This window comes from Ictidomys tridecemlineatus, chromosome 1, assembly GCF_052094955.1.
Source record: "Ictidomys tridecemlineatus isolate mIctTri1 chromosome 1, mIctTri1.hap1, whole genome shotgun sequence".
Lineage (NCBI taxonomy): Eukaryota > Metazoa > Chordata > Mammalia > Rodentia > Sciuridae > Ictidomys > Ictidomys tridecemlineatus.
Genome location: NC_135477.1, coordinates 168684415 through 168698698, shown reverse-complemented (window position 1 = coordinate 168698698; position 14284 = coordinate 168684415). Strand labels below are relative to the sequence as shown.

Here is a 14284-nt window from a genome sequence, read left to right as displayed (position 1 = left end):
ACAGAGAAACTGGCACCACTACTGCTGATGGGAAATCGAAAAGCTACAGCAGTTTGGAAAAACAGACTAGCAGATCTTCAAATTTTTAGACACTGAATTATCATATGACCCACAATTCCACTCCTAGGTGTTGTTTCCAAGAGGAACAAAACTAAATGTTCATGCAAAATCTTGAACACAAAATTCATACCAGCATTGTACATAATAGACAAAAAGAGGAAATACAACCACATGTTTATCAACCTACGAAGGGATAAACAAAACGTGGCACCATGGCACGGTCACACAATGAAGTACTATTCAGCCACAGAAAGAACTTCACTCCAGGCACTGCTGCCACCCTGAAGAGATCCATGAACATCAAACATTATGCTGAGTGAAAGAACCCAGCCACCTCTGGACTGTGCGAGTCCATTTGCACCACAACGTGTGCCAAACAGGTAAGTCTAAGGAGACCTTACAGCAGATGAGTGGTTGCCCTAGGCAACCTAGGGCTGGGGTGTGGGTTGCCAGGAGAGGAGCTCAGCCAGCGGCTCAAGGGCATGAGGTTTCTCTCTGGGGTGCTAAAAATGTTCTAAAATTGTCTGTGATTATGGTTACACAACTCTGTGGATACACTAAAATTCACTGAACTGTATAGTTCAAATGGGTGAATCGCAAAGTATGCCAACTATGTTTCAATAAAAGTGGTTCACAAAATATGTTAGTATTTTCACGACCACTTTTGGAAAATTTGGGGCATAACATTAGCAGGAGGAGTCCAAAGAGACCTGGAGATGGGCCAGGGGCTTTGGGGACGCTAACGCTGCTCCCACAAGCAAAGGCTGTGGTGGGCAAAACCCAGGGTTACCCAGGACAGTGGGAGGGGAAAGCGGTAGTGGACACGCCCACACTGCCCAACCCCGCCCCCAGTCTCTCCTGTGCTCCTCCCACCCCTTCAAGGCCTGCCCCTCAGGTCCCACCTGCTCCACCCTGGAGGGAATGCTTCTCAAATGACAAACACCTGAGTGCCAGGTGGGCCAGGTGATGGGCTTTGAGACTTAGAACAAACAAGAAATGTGGGCAGGACAGCTCTCTACTGAGCTCTTTTCCTACCTATGAGAAAACTGAGACACAGAGAAGGGAAGGGACCTGTGCAGGGTGACTTGACCAAAGAGAGGCTAACACTAAGAAGAGGAGGGAACTCAGCCCAATAACCAACATGTCAGAAGCTTAACAGAAAAAGAGAATCATGTTCAAAAGAGAAAAAGAAAGGAAGGATCAATTCTAATCTAGACAATTAATTCAAATGTAATCGAAACCAAAAAGCCATATAAGAAAAGAAATACAGGACTGGGGATGTAGCTTAGTGGTAAGAGTGTTTGTCTAGCATGTGAAGCCCTAGATCCAATCCCCAGCTGAACAAAAAACAAAGAAGCTAGGTGCGGTGGTGCAGGCCTGTAATCCCCAACCACCTGGGAGGCTGAGGCAGGAGGATCCCGAGTTCAAAGCCAATCTCTGCAATGGTGAGGTGCTACGAAGTCAGCTCTAAATACAATATAAAATAGGGCAGGGGATGTGGCTCAGTGGTTGAGTACCCCTGAGTTATATCCCCAGTACCAAAAAAAACAAAACAAACAAATTACAAGAATGACAAAAAAAAAAAACCCACACAACCCAAAGAACATTCTTTCGCTCTCTTATTATCAGCATTTATGCATTTTAATAATATAGAAGCTTTAAACATGATTTAGATTACAATAGGGCTTTGAATATATTAGGAGGAGGAGGATGGAATGATCGTCATTCATCACAGCACGAAGTAACGGACAATGTGCACAATAGATAAATCAAGAAACAGACTGTGAGCTTGTCATTTAGAGATCTGGAGGCAACTACTGGAAGGATTGGTGGGTTCTGAGTTAAAAGCAGCCTCCCCTAGGGAAGGTGAGCGCTGGATGTTTAGCTCTCATTATGAGTCTTTCAATAATGTTTGACTTTTTTTTTTAAGCGCATGCAGGTATTACTTTGATCAAAATTTTAAAATTGACTTTAAAAGACAACCACCCAAGGCCTCCTTGCCAGCAGTTAGACATCAACACTGTCAGGCAACTCAGTGTCCCCCGCTGGTCTTTTGGGACCAGAGGCCTGTCACCTGCAGCTTCTTTCCATTTGGGGGACCTGAGGTCAGAGCTGAGAAGTCCAAGTCAGCCTGGACGGGGGCCTCTGCTGAAGGCCCCTACTTTTCTTGCTTTTTTGCAAGGCAGCAGAGAAAAAGATCTCTGCGGGGAGGGAGGAGGGCTTGCCATTAACATGTGCCATTTTTCTCAGTTGCTTCCTGTGCTGTCAGGGTGGAGGAAGCCTTTCCGTTGATAACCACACCAGGCAGATGCCAACAGCTCAGGGCGATGGCTGTGAGCACTTTCAGGTGGGGAGGTCACACCATCAAAAGGTGCCTTGCTGATTGGCTCCCACGGGGGCCCAGGGTGGCCACCCTATGAAGAACTCCACCCTGACTGTAACTGGGGGGAGGAGCTGCCCCTCAGAGACACCTGCAAAAACTTAGGAAGGGAAGCTGCTGCATCTGCTGTGGAAACCAAGAGTGAGACTTCAGGTTTGCAAAGCACCCAGACCTCAGCTTATCATCACCAAGCTGCAACTCGAACATGCTCAGTCTGAAGACTGACTCAGTCCCTGGAGTCACATTTTCACTTACTCTAAGAGGACTCTAAATTTCCCTGTCTGTAAACCTGGAAGTTAGTCTGTAGTGGTCCTCAGCCAGGAGGTTGAAACTGCCCATTGTGAAGGTCCTTGTGTGTACCTCATACTACCAGTCTCAGTACTGATGTTTGCAAACCAGGTATTTGTTATTTTATGTGAGGGTTTAAAATGTCCCCATAATATCATTGCTTGCATTTTTCTCTCTCCTGTTGAGTGGGAGAAAATGGGGAAAAGCTGGGGGACTGACTGCAAGGCATGAGGTATTGAGCCTATCAAATTTTCCATCATGCTTACTTTAAAAAAAAGTAAAAAAAAAAAACAACCATTGAAGACTTGAGCCTTTGGGTCCTTCCAGCTCTACAGGAAATGGCTCTGACTATAATTGGGACATTCCACCCAAAGGGCTTCCTTAGAGAAGCTCAGATGGATTATCTACTGTGGCTAACCTGTACACAGAGCCATAAACCTGACCATGAACATCCTTGCTTTGTGCCTTTGCTTAAGCTATCTCCCATGTGGACTGAACCTTCCTCAAATGCTGCCCATCCATCAAGGCTCAGGTCAAGGGGAGCCTCTCCCACAGAGGCCTGGCCAGCCAAGTTCTACAATAGCCTTTGTTTATCTCATTTCCTACAGTGCTCACAGTATAGACTTCACAATTTCCTACTGCACGACAAACTAATACATGCTCTGCTATTTCTTTGGATCACCAAGAATGCCAGGGATGGCCCTCTTTCCTGGATCTGACCAACAGCAACTAGCACAGAGATGGACACAAAGTGGTAAGGTATCGCTTGCTTAATTAACACTTCCTGAATGATTTGTTGAACATATGCACCAATGATGAAAATTCAATACAAAATTCATGTCTTCTGCTTAAAAAATTATTTTTTAATTTAAAACATCATTGTCCTCCAAAGCATCCACATCAGCCTCATTACACTAAGAATCTCAGACTTCTTTAAAAAAAAAAAAAATTCTTCGGTCATGTGGTCTCCAAATCCAACCATAGGAAGGAGGTCCTCATCCTCTTTCCCATATGGAGGTATGACCAATTTGTAGGTTGAGATTTGAATTCTTGTCTCATCATTCCTACCTTGCCAAAACTGGTCTTTTATTTTGGTACCAGAGATTGAACTCAGGGATACTTAACCACTGAACCACTTCCCCAGCCCTTTTTTGTATTTTATTTAGAGACAGGTTCTCATTGAGTTGCTTAGGGCCTCGCTAAGTTGCTGAAACTGACTTTGAACTCGTGATACTCTGCCTCAGCCTCCTGGGCTGCTGGGATTACAGGCATGCGCCACGGCACCTGGCCAAAATTGGTCTTAAAACATCACATTTTAAAAACACAAACTGAAAACAGTTCTCAGGTAACCCTACACTTAACACTGAGTTATTGAGCATCTTCTATGAGGTCAGCCCTACAGGGGGGCTGCTTTTGATTTCAGCTGGGCTGTCAGTGAAGCCATACAATCCCCTCATTCATCCCTCAGCTGATTTCCTATTCCACCCACAGACAGCTGTTGCAAACTTGGGATGTCTCCTGAAGTTTCCTAACCAATCTGCTACCTTTACTTTCTGCAAAGGATCTTATCTCCTGCCTCACTTGAACACAAGTTGATAGTGATGTAGATAAACTACATAGTCCTCTTCCACCTAAAGCTTATAGTCTAGAAGCCCTGCTACAGGATGACCTGACAAACACACTATCCAAAGACCTAGGGATGGGTCATTATCCGTCACCTCTCCCTCCAGAAGGCTGCCTTTGCTTTCCTGTCTCACTGAACTGCTTCTGCCACTCAACCAGAATGATCCCTGTAAGAAATTCTGCCTGAATTCAAGCTCTGCCTTCTCAAAACCATTTCTTTCAGGAATTTGCTCCTAATTCATTTTTTCCTTTGTTACCAGGATCTGAGAATATGTGTAAAGTGGCCATTCTTTGGGCATATCACACAACAGCCCTCACAATAATGTCCATGGCTAGAAAGCCATTACAGAAACTCTAGGCATCCTGGGAAGTATCCCACACCCACTGAAAGAGTTCTGAAATATCTTGCTACAGACAAGGCCATCCAGGGACCTTACAGAATCTGAATCACAAGGTGCCTTTCAGTTTCTCGTTGGTTCCATGGTATAGAAAGGCCACAGACTCATCTTCTTTAATTGACACACAACATATAATTAATAAATTGTTCCTTTAAGAATGGAGGGCACCCATCCAAGAGTCACACATTCGGGAGCCTCCTTCTCTTCCGATTTCCACAGCCCCTTCTCCTCAGACTGGGCTTTACAGACATTATCTCATCTGAGGTCTCCTCTGGTGACAGGCAGGCAACAAGCTATCCAGATTGCTTTCCATTGCTCAATTTTTTAAGTCAGAAAGGTAGTGTCTGGAATTCAAGGTACACAGAAAGTTGGGGATAAGTCCTGTGTCCTAAGTCCCCTGGGCTGCTCTGACTTTCTCAGAAGCAAGACAAAAGCCAAGCACGCCCTTGTCATTTCTGGTTGGTTGCAAAATGCAGAGTACACACAGAGCAAGAGGTCTTGCCTGAACTCTGGGTGTTGAAATGTGAGAATTACCTCTGGGTTTCTGTTCAATTCTTCCCTCTTCCTCCTCCTTCCCACTCAAGTTCCACTCACCTTCCCCCTTGCTGACATCACATCGGATCCCTGTTTCTTTTCAGTGCCTTTGGCAAAATTCAAGAAAGCGCCCGAAGGTATAGGGGTTAGTTAGATCTGTGGGGTTGACTATGCACTTGAGCCAAATTCTTAATGATTATGTAAATAATACATTACAGCAATAAAGGTATAAATAGAATTTTGTGTGTGTGTGTGTGCGCTAAGCACTCTGCTTAGCGCTTTCAGGCATCCCTAATTTAACAAGAGCATCCAAAGATGTACCAGTCCCTCCCCCACCACAGCTGGCCTCCCCTTCACTGCCTGGAAGGCAGCAGCATGTCCCTCCCACCTCCTCTGGCTAATGCAGGCCATCCTCCAAACCCCAGACATGGCTCTGCTCCTCAAGGCAAGACCAAAGGCTTTGCACAAAGGCTCCAATGAGGTGACTGATGTCTGCTTTCGTCAACTACAAGTGAATAATTAATTCTTGCCAGTAAAGAAATAGACTTATTGTTATGGTGGCCACATGGAGGCTACAAAAGCCCATTTTGTGAAGCTCTTGGTGGAACCCTGGGGCAAACAGTGGCCAAAGAGAAGCCTCTTTGAGTGTGTAGGCTGCTCCTTAAACGAGCACTGGAGCCATGCTCTGTTTTCCAGGAGCGCTGTTCCCAATGTTAATTAGCTTGTTGTCTATTCATCACCTAATTCGCTTTCTGGTCAATGACAGCAGCTGAACACTGAGAGGGTACCATTTATCAGAGGGGACATGTAGTGTTCTCCCGGGGCCCTGCACTAGTTTTTAAATTCCTTCTCTGGATCCACATCTATTTTGACTGGAGCAAAACTCTCCAACTTGACTAGATTGTATGCCCTATCCCCAAAGAAAGTTTTTCCTTTTTCATTTTCAACATGAAGTGAACAGGCAGCCTTGAGTGCCTACAGAACCAGTCAGAACTGGTCAGGAAATATAATAAAGAAGCTTAGTGAGCACAGAGCTAATGCCCCCAGCCAGAGGCTCAGTGAGCAGAACTACCCAGAGGCACAGTCTTTGCAACAACAACACACGCAGCTTGGGGCCTTAATAACTACCCTGGCAGATGGTAGCTAGTGCCAGCAAGGAATTCACTACATCCAAGTTTCACATCCCACAAGTGGACACTGGGTGCCCAGCAAAAGCCTGGTGACAGTAACCCCTGACCAATTACACACACATACACATACACACACACACACACACACACACACACACACACACACACACACACTTCTACAGTATTCTTGGCCTAGGGGCCAAAGCTGCCCTTGCTGAATACAGAGCTGACAGCTAGTCATTTCAGAAATCTGTACCCCCCACCCAGGTAAAAATAAAACCCTATCCACCTCCAATTCTACCTCAATTCTGAAATTATACCATTAAAAATATCAAATATTTTATCTTCTTTCTGGTCAAATGACTCCGAAAGCACCTGCTCTGCATCAAAAGGGAAATCTTTTTATATTTAGCTCTTCAAGATAACCACTCCCTGGTTACTTTCTGGAAAACAAGTTTTCACACTGGAGAACTAGGGAAGCACAGGGAACCCTGAGGAATTGGATGGGAGGCCTTGGAGAGGGACACCCAAGAGGGTTTTCTGAGGGGAAAAACAACCTTCAAGGCCTGCACAGTCCTGCCCAGGGATATGGACCTAGATTTTTGCCCTCCAAGATCTGAGGACCCCTGGGTTGTGGCATGAGTTGCAACAGGGCCGGTGCCCTAGTAAGGTCAGAGTTCCACTGCCCCAAAGGTGATAAAGGCAGGAAGTGGAAAAGGGGCCCCCACCCTCCTAGACCTGCACCCAGGAGCCAGCAGAAGGTCCTTGCCCTATTCTTGACCCAACATGGGGCGGAGGAACAGCTGACAGCTCATCAGCTTGGGTGACTTGATTGTTTCCACATGGGAAAACTGGGCAAGTGAAGTTCAAAGTCAGATGCCCTGGGCTGGGGAGGCACCTGGAGAGAGACTGTCCTTCCTAGCCAGGTTCTCCGTTTAGAGAACCATACTTCTATGACACCATGCTACCTGCCTACCCCCCATCAAAACAAGGCATCTCCTCCTCTTCCTCTGCACATATATTTTTTTTTGGGGGGGGGTGGGTGGGTAATAGGGCGGTCTTTAAAGTATATCCCACAACAGACAGGTAGGCAGCTTTCTGGGTCTACACAACTCAAGAAAACCAACCTTTTTCCCCCAGGAGTGTGCCCACTGATCCCCTTTCCGCATCTCCTCCCAGGTCCCAGCCAGCTAAGAGCGATGAGGGTAGGCCAGAATGCTTCAAGGCAGGTAGGACGTGCTTCCTTACTCATCAAAGCCCTCCACCCTCAGACGCTGCTGCTGCGCCCCTCGCCCCACCCATCTCACGTTCACCGCAGGGCCTGTGTGCCCAAGGCGGCTGCCAGGCAGGCTCCGGCGGCTCTGGCTGGCCCGGGGGGAGGTGATGGTGGCTGCGGTAGCGGAAGCTGGGGTGGGCGCTCTGCAGTACCTGGGCGCGAGAATGTCACCGGCGCCAGGCTAGCGGCCGCTGCAGGTGTCTCGGGTCCCCGAGATTAGCACCGCCTCCTCTCGGGCAAACGGCTGGGGTCCAGGCCGCGCACCTGCTGCTGATGCCGCTGCTGCTGCTACTGCGGCCGCCGCCGCCGCGCCTAGCCGAGCGCGGTGCCGGCGTCTCCAGGCAGAGGGATCGCGCAGCTGGGCCCACTGTGGACCGAGGGGGAAAGGGTCTCTCAAGGCCCTCACCCGGGCCTCCGGGGGCCCCAGGCAGCCCTACCCTGGCCGCGACGCCGAGCGCCCCCGGCGGACTGGGAGAGGTGACGCCGCGCCTCACGCATCCTCACGTCTGCATCCCTGTCCTCAGCAGGATCTCGGCCCCCGCACGGGCTCCGAGACCAGCGAGTTCCACTTACCTGGGGCTGCAGCACGTCCAGGGGAGGGGCCCGAGGCTACCGCAGGCCCCGCGCCGGGGCGCAGGATGCTCGGCCCCGCTCCGCTCGGCCGCCGCGCTCGGCCCCGCCCTCGGCCCCGCCCCCGCGCCCGTTTCAGCTCCTCCTTCACTCCTGGTGCTCTGCCCCTTTGCCGCCGCAGCTGTCACACAAAGAGCCGGAAATGGCTGCGGCGAGGGGCGCCCGGAGCACCCCTGACCTGCACCTTGGACTCCGGATCCAGGCCTCCAGCCCCCAAACAGCTTGCCGCTCAGCTCTGGGAGTGAAGGGAGTACTTGCCCTCCGTCCCCGCAATTCCTGTCACCAGGGAACCACACCTGCACCTCGGGAAGGATGGAAGCTTCAAGTGCCATTCGGATCTGATAGGTCTCACAGTATTTCTAAATGTTCACTTATCTATCTGATCTTCGTTGATCATCTATTTTGTTCCAAGCACGGTATTAGGATCTGGGTATGTACTGGTGTGCAAAAGACAGGGTTCCTGCCTCCTTGGGGCTAGGTATCTACCAGCATCCAGTTAAGGCTGGGAGAAGCCCTGTCAGGTGAAATGACAGAACAAGCAGCCAGGACTGGGGTAGAGACTTTCTTCCACTAAAGCTTGCTGACTAGTGCTGCTCCTTTGCTCAAAAACGTCTCTCTTCCTTTCAGATCCTTGGAGCAGAATCCTGAAGCTGCCATTTTCATAGCAGGGCCCTGCTTCTACTTCATTCAGGCAGAATCGCCTTGCAAAAAGATGACAGGCACTTCAGGAAAAAAAACAGGGCTCTGAAGGAATTGAAAGGACAGGCACCTTTCTCCTCAAGGCTTTTCTGCCATTTAGGGCTCTTCAGAAAAACTGTTCATTGAGATGCAGCCTGAGGATCCTCAGACCAGACAGAAGTCAGGCTGGATCCAATCCTAACCTTGAGACATCTAAGTAAGGCATTTCTCCATTCTGCTCCAGAGATGCTGCCATACTCACAATAAAGGGATTATAGTTACATGAGGTAACTAAATTAGGTGACTAGTTTAAAAGCATTTGAGGCATTGTAAAATGTGTATAGATATAGGGGATGAAGTCTTGTTACAAAAGAACCCTTCTGTAATGTTTTGTTAGAGCCCACAAATTAATCACCCAGCTGTTCCTACAAAGGGCTATTTATAGAGGAGTCACTTTATTCAAGTCTCAGGAAAGGGCTTGTGTGAAGTCTTTGCCTTCACCCATCTCACATCATTTCCCAAGTGCTGAGGATTCTTTTGTGGCTTGATGTTGCATCACTCATCCAATTTAAATTGCTATTTTAGAAATGATGACTTACATATATATATACATACATATTATTCCTTTCCCTGATGCCATGTGAGAAAATTTGTGGGGGTGTTTGTGGAGGATGGCTTTAAAAACAGAACTCAGGTTTTCTTTTCTTTTTTTTTTTAATTTTCAATTTTCCACTGTGATGGAAATTTGATTTTAATTCTAACAGGCACGTTATTTCTAATGTTTCCATTTTCTGGAAGATATTTTTTTTTTTTTTGCCTGCTGTTCTATCTTGTCTTTTCACCTTTCAGGAAGAAGTTGTTCAAAACATTAAAAAAAAGAAAGAAAAAATCCAGGCTTGTTGGTGCATGTCTGTAATCCCAACAGCCTGGGAGGCTGAGGCAGGAGGATCACAAGCTCAAAACCAGCCTCAGAAACTTAGCAAGACCTGGTCTCTAAGTAAAAAATATAAAAAAGGACTGGGGATGTGGCTCAGTAGTTAAGCGCACCTGGGTTCAATCCCTGGTACAAAAATAAATAAGTAAAATTAGAAAAAAATGACTATTACATATGTATTTGGCTAGATCTTAGGAAGAAATATTTCCCTGACCCCTGAGTTCTATTTACTTATAAGGGGGAAGGAATACAATCTTTTGAAGCCACCTTGTTGGAAATCCAGAGGCTTGCCTTTTGCTCCTAGTTTTGCAACTAACAGAAAAATGATCTTAGGCAAGTGGCTTTACCTCTCTTGTTTCCTCATCTATAAAGTGAAGTGGACTGGTTGCACTTCAATATCCCCTGAATGTGAAATTTTACATGATGTCCTTAAAACAGAGGGCATTTCCCTCTCAGGCTTAAAGTACTTCAGTAACTCCCTACTGGCCTCAGGATGAAACCCAAACTCACTTGCAAAGCCTCCCAGGGTCTTCCTGATCCAGCATCTATCTTGTGGGGCTCTTACATGTGAACATACATGTTGTGCCTCACCTAAAAGGAACCTCTTTTAGTTCCCCAAATTTGCTTGGGTTTGACCTTTGCACAAGCCAAGCTTCTTGCTGAGGATGTTTTGTTCTCCCTTTTCTATCCTCTCCACTCTTTCTCTCAGTTTACCTACCTAACTTTACTCCTCCTTCTGGTATCCCCCTAGCTATTATGTTACTTCCTCCAGCATTCCTCTGTGTCTGGCAGATTAGCATTCCTTATCCAAATTCCAATAGCTCCTGAGTTTCCTCAAGCATACCACTTATGTTGTTGCTTTTGATTACTGATACACTTGCCTTCATCCCACCCATCATCACATCTAAGAGTGTAGAGTATGTCTTGCTCCTGCCGCATCCTCAGAGTCTGGCATGGAGAGTGGAATATAATGGCAGTTCAATAAAAATGGTTGAACGAACATTGCAAAGTTAAATCTTTATACTTTGCCACTTAAATTTGTAGCTCTCTGTCAATTGTCTTCAGCTTTCCTTTACATCCACCCCAGGCTGCATGTCAGCAATGACAGGATCCTGGCTATCAAAGGAGAATTGCTTCATCACTTGGAAAGCTGTGTCCCACACATTGTGGCTGCATGTGTGGCAGGATTGCCTTATTTTTAGATAAGTATCAAATCACTGAGGATATCTAGATTTTCATTTAAAAAAACATCAACAGACACTGCTTCATGGAGTATCTGGAAGAAGCACGAGAATTGGTTCTAGAGAGAGAAAACATTAATAATAACAACAGCCAGATGAATAAAATGTTATACTCTATTTATGTATGATGTGTCAAAATGCATTCTACTGTCATATGAAACTAATTAGAATACAAAATATAAAAAAGAAAAAATAATGACTAACATTTACCAAGTGTATTACATCTTTTAATTTCCAAAAATTATCTTATTATAAAAATATAATTATTTGTCTCATCTTATAATTTTGGAAACTAAAGCAGATAAAATAACTTGACCAAGGTGTGAAATCAAATCCATGCTGTTTACCACAAATATATACCTTAAAACAGAGGGCATTTCCCTCCTTCCAATTTATGGATTTATTAACATGCTTTTTTTATTCCAAAAACATACTTAATATAAGTTGCAAGAATATTTCATATTAAAATTAAAATCTGAATTTTAAAAAAATTAAGGAAAAGTGTATAAATAAGAGATGGGGAGAAAAAATATGTACACACGAACCCCCCCCCCCAAAAAAAAAACCTCTACGAGCTTGTTAAAATATTTGTTCTAAACATTTCGAAGTTAGCAGGAAAAGAGAAACCTGATAATCAGTTACACAATTTACATTAACCATGAGATAACACCTGACCACTTGCTCCAAATTGCCTCATTTTATAGATGAAAGAACTGAGGTTCAAAACAATTATCCAAAGCTGATATCCCAGAACCCATGAATCTAGGTTGCCTAACTCTTTGAGCATGAAAAAATTCATTAAAGCCTATAGTTTAACCTGACATTCATTGAATTTTTAGTTGGAGCAGACTATAAGCTAAGCACTGTATGTGAATGAACTCAATTCATCCACACAGAATTCTGAGTGGCTGTCATGCTGTAGTTGAAAATTTAAGGATTTTTGTGGTTCAAATCTCTCTCTGAGGTCATTTGAAAATGCAAACCTTATGTTTTCTTTAATTTTGCTGTTTTCCCACCACTTCAAGAGACTGATCTCCCTTGAAGGTCAGATGGTTTACACACAGCTTGATGGCCCAGAATACTTCTTTATTTAAACAAATGCTATTTCCAACAATTTTGAATAAGAACAGGTGAAAGAGGGTCTGAGATAGCCCTAACAAGATATGGAATGCAATAATGTAGCCAAGGTAGATTTAGATTGCAACAATGATCAGATCCAGTCAAGCAGTGCTTCTGTATTCTCAGAGGCTGGTGTAAGTGGCTTTATGATCAATTCTACAGAATGATTGGGAGTATTGGAATTTGGGGACAAACAGCTCCAACTTCAAGCCCCCATTCTGCCACTTACTAATTGTAGGATTATGAATGATTTCCATTGAGTCCTATCCTTTCAGCTGTAAAATTAAGGTGAAAATAATTATACCTACCCCTTAGGTCCCAGGGAAGAATAAATGAAATAATAAATGTAACATACTAAGCAGAGTCAGGTACATAATAAGTGCTCAAAAATGGAAGCTATAATAACAATAATATTTATTATTATTATTATTAACATCTAATCTCACTTTTGTTAAGTAGCTCTACAGCCCCATACATGGTAGTGAAACTTTCTGTGTATCACTTCTCTCTTCTATCAAGTGAGACCCTCATTCCTAATGCTGTACCCAAATTTCTATAAAAATCAAACATAATCTTAGGTGAAAAAGTACTTATAAGAAAGACAAAACAGAAAAGCAAATGAATGTTTGTGTTGCTTGTTTCAGCCTTTGGGTCCTTCTATGCAAAATCAGTCTTTAGGAAAATGCAAAAGGACTGGAAACTTCATGGCATCTCTAGATGGTGTAGATGGGTGGGAGTCTCAACCTTGAGACTAAGGATTTTAATCTACTTGGTTCTTCCATAAATACTGCAATAATTCTAGCTAATATGTGTGGGTTTCAGTCTCAGGGCTCTTGGTCCTAACATAAAAATAGTAAAGGAGAAGAAATAGAAATAAGATGTGTTTTTATGCACTGTGGTTCCTGTGTGTGAAATGTCCTTCCAGACCCCCATCTCCTTGGAACTCTCATTAAATACACAGCTCAGACTTAAGTCCCTCTGTGAAGCCCTCTCTGTCCTTTGTGGTCTCACAGTTCTGTGACCGTATTTCCATCAGTAACCCAAACAGTCTTTTATGATTACAGTTTCTTCTTGTTATTCAATAGTCATGTACTATGAAGTTACTGTGAACACTCAACTAGCAAATACTGAACTGCTGTAGGAGACATGCAGTATTAAATTCCCTAAAAGCCTTTAGTCACAACATTTTGTCAACCAATCAATACTTAATCTTGTTTTATTGCATAATTCTGTTTAAGAAAAACCTGATTTAACATCTATTGTTGATTCATTAATGTGTACTAATGGTCAACAGCAAAAGACTTACTTGAACAAAGCTTTTCTAATACATTTTTTTTTTCCTGTAAGACATCACAGTGTTTTTGCATTTAAGAACAATACACATAATTTTAGCACTACACTTTGGGGTCATGTTAAACACTAAAATCACTAATAAAAATTACAAAAATGTGCCACTAACGAGATTCCATAAAGGTCACTTATTTACAGCCTGAGAGCTGGGCTGAGAGAAAACATTGCTCTATAGGCCATTGGGAATGTCATATGGAGAGCTGTCATCAACAACTGCAAAAAAAAAAAAAAAAAAAAAAAAAAAGCAAAGCCTCATTTATTGATTTGAGGGCAATATAGGCAAATTCTCAAAACATGAAATCCACAAATAATAAGAGTCACCTGTTTTTGTTTATATGTTGGACTTTCTTGTTAGCCTGAGAACATCTTAGAGGAAGGGCTGTTGGCTTGACCAGGTGCCTTTTCTTTGTACCCAGAACCACGCCAGTCTTCTCACCCTACTCTCTGCCCAAAACTGACCTCTCTGGACTGCTCTGCTAGGGCCCTTTTGCCCTTTGGCTTTGGTTGGGTTGGATCAACAGAAGTCTCAGCAGTTGATGGGAGGAAGGGAGTCATGTGTGACAGGTCACATCCCTTTGATGTTGCCTTGGGCTTCTTTGTCCCTTACTAAAGCTCTCTCCTCTCAACATTCTCTGAGGGACAC

General features: G+C 44.5%; 1 protein-coding gene across 3 annotated transcripts in view; it reads right to left on the bottom strand.

The window, feature by feature from the left end:
* The window catches only part of Cyfip2 (cytoplasmic FMR1 interacting protein 2), a 122651-nt gene extending 114249 nt beyond the window's left edge, over nt 1-8402 (bottom strand). For 2 of the 3 annotated variants that reach the window (XM_021726482.3, XM_005325446.4), the window contains exon 1: nt 8263-8402. The gene's annotated coding sequence lies outside the window, so the exon portion shown is untranslated. Of the gene's footprint in view, nt 1-7841; nt 8221-8262 lie in introns of those variants that run through there. The other variant, XM_021726483.3, reaches the window with a different exon arrangement.
* Nucleotides 8403-14284: the final 5882 nt, after the last annotated feature.